Source organism: Mesoplodon bidens (assembly GCF_964165515.1).
Source record: "Mesoplodon bidens genome assembly, chromosome: 16".
Lineage (NCBI taxonomy): Eukaryota > Metazoa > Chordata > Mammalia > Artiodactyla > Ziphiidae > Mesoplodon > Mesoplodon bidens.
In genome coordinates, this window is record NC_138173.1 from 26,886,833 (window position 1) to 26,889,448 (window position 2,616).

At 39.1% G+C, this 2,616-nt stretch overlaps 1 pseudogene across 1 annotated transcript; it reads left to right on the plus strand.

Moving 5' to 3' along the window:
* Positions 1-503: 503 nt before the first annotated feature.
* LOC308604754 (methylmalonic aciduria and homocystinuria type D homolog, mitochondrial-like) lies at positions 504-1,624 on the plus strand (annotated as a pseudogene). Its single transcript has 2 exons — positions 504-589; positions 929-1,624. The product of its transcript is annotated as a methylmalonic aciduria and homocystinuria type D homolog, mitochondrial-like (transcript).
* Positions 1,625-2,616: the final 992 nt, after the last annotated feature.

The following is a 2,616-nucleotide window of genomic DNA, read 5'->3' on the forward strand; positions in this document are numbered from 1 at the left end:
TTTATTTTCAGAGAAAAATAATTAAAACTGAGGTTTTCCAACTGAGGGGAAAAATAAAAATATGAGATCATACCCTGATTACATGTTAGTTACCACATTCTCTACAGTGAGGATGTGCTCAAGATGTATTTAATGATAATATGAATGAACATTTGAAATTTAAAAATCACAAACCACTTGCCAATATTGTAAATTCATAAACATTGAAATAAATACCTACAAGGAAGGAAATTTTAAAAACTGAAGCCTTTGAAAATGTTTATAGGTCATCCCAAATGTTACAAATAGCAGAGCAAATAAGTTGACATTACTGCTAGTTTCCACTTAATTTCTTCATAATATGGCAATCTGGTGTTGCATTAGTGAAGATACTTCCTACAACCACATGGGTACCACAGAGACTGTGATGAATCAGTTTACAGAAGTGAAGATCATCAATAGAGGATCCTAAATGTCGATAGCATTCATCTGTCTTTCTGAGGTAACACCTCACACTAATCAGAATGGACATTTTCAAAAAATCTACAACAATAAATGCTGGAGAGAGAGTGAAGAAGAAAGAACCTTCTTACATACTGTTGGTGGGAAAGTAAATTGATACAGTCACTATGGAGAACAGTATGGAGGTTCCTTAAAAAACTAAAAATAGAACTATCATATGACCCAGCAATCCCACTACTGGGCATATACCTTGAGAAAACCATAATTCCAAAGATACATGTACCCCAATGTTCATTGCAGCACTACTTACAATAACCAGGACATGGAACCAACCTAAATGTCCATCAACAGAGGAATGGATAAAGAAGATGTGGTACATATATACAATGGAATATTACTCAGCCATAAAAAGGAATGAAATTGTGCCCTTTGAAGAGACGTGGATGGACCTAGAGACTGTCATAAAGAGTGAAGTGCTCTGAAACAGAGCCAGACTGGTTTCCTATCTCCCAGGAGTTTGCTCTTTAGTTAAAAGGGTTGTCAATTCCAGAGCCTTTTCAACTGCAGGATCTTCAGGTTCTGATGAGTCTCATGTGGCCACTGCACCTACAGAAATCTGCTATCGAACAGTTTTTCCTGATGAAACTATGGGACCATTTGGACCTCAGGGTCAGAGATTCCAGGTTCCTGGGAACATAGGTTTTGATTGTCACCTCAATGGGACTGCATCACAGAAGAAAAGCCAAGTTCATAAAACTTTACCTGATGTTCTAGCAGAACCTTTATCCAGTGAAAGACATGAGTTTGTTATGGCACAATATGTGAATGAATTTCAGGGTAATGATGCACTTTTGAGCAATAAATTAACAGTGCAGAAACTTACTTTGAAAATGCCAGAGTAGAGTGTGCAATCCAAACATGTCCAGAATTGCTGTGAAGAGATTTTGAACCACTATTTCCAGAAGTTGCCACCAACAAACTAATGATTTTGACTGTAACACAGAAAACTAAGATTGATGTGACTGGAGTGAGGAGGTAGAAAAGGAAAAAGAAATGCTCTTAGAAAAGTTAATCAACTGTGTTAAGGAAATTGCTATGTTGAAGGCTACTTGGCTGACTTTTTGACCCATCATCTGGTTTGTCAGTTTTTGGACCATATACAAACAAAGACTTTTATCTCTGACCCAGGCATCTTATTTTATTTTCCAAAATCCTTGAAATAGTAAAAGACTAACCTATTAGCTTGTAAGTATTAGAATAAAATGTTGACCTTTCTCAGATCTTGACAGTCTTCTTTTGAACTCTTTCAGCTATCACTGCATACCTAGAATGAGATATCTTTAGATATTGATGACACCATTGTTTTCCACCTTACCACCAGTATGGAGGACTGGCAAAGGGACAATGGACTTAGGGAGGAGTGGGCCTCTTGGTGCAATAATTGTGCTCTTCATTTTTAGTAAGTTTTACAATCAACTCATGAGAGCACAATAACTTGGAGACAAGAAAATAAATTGATCAGAAGAGTCTGCTGACATTGCCAAGTGACATTCTTAAAGAGTGTCAGAAGATATAGAATGGCTACTCCTAACTGAATGTCTGAGCTGTGGTGCAGAGTATGAAGAGAGTGTGGGGTGACCACACTGTGTTTCACTGCTGAGGTCCACAGGGTAAATAATGCATGCACTCTTTCAGGAGCTCTAAACCAGAGGTTGCACTGGGGTCTAAGCATAGATTGGCCAGAGCTGAGAAATGGGTCCTCACACACAGCTCAAGAGCAAAGTTGTCTTCAATCCTCCAGTCTAGGGTTCTAGCACTGGTAGTCCAGAATCCTGAGGGCATCCTGTGTTTTACGTGAGAGTCATCAAAATTCAGTGTATCATAGTAATGTCGCAGCCCAAAGTCCCATGATTTTCAGAAAGAAATAGCACATCATCTGGCAAGAATGACCTACACTCCAGGGTATCTGTGCCACTAGGTTTGGCCTTAGGGGCCTTGGAAATCCTTGTAGACATGAATCCTGAAACTTTAGGACATCTGATTGACCCTAGACACAGATTTAGATGAGAAAGAATCCTAAAGATGAAAAACTGGGATCTGTGTCCACTTGAGACCTGGTCCTAGCTTGAAGTGCTCCACCTGGGAGGCACTGCCAGATCAGGTAAGTCCTAGGCA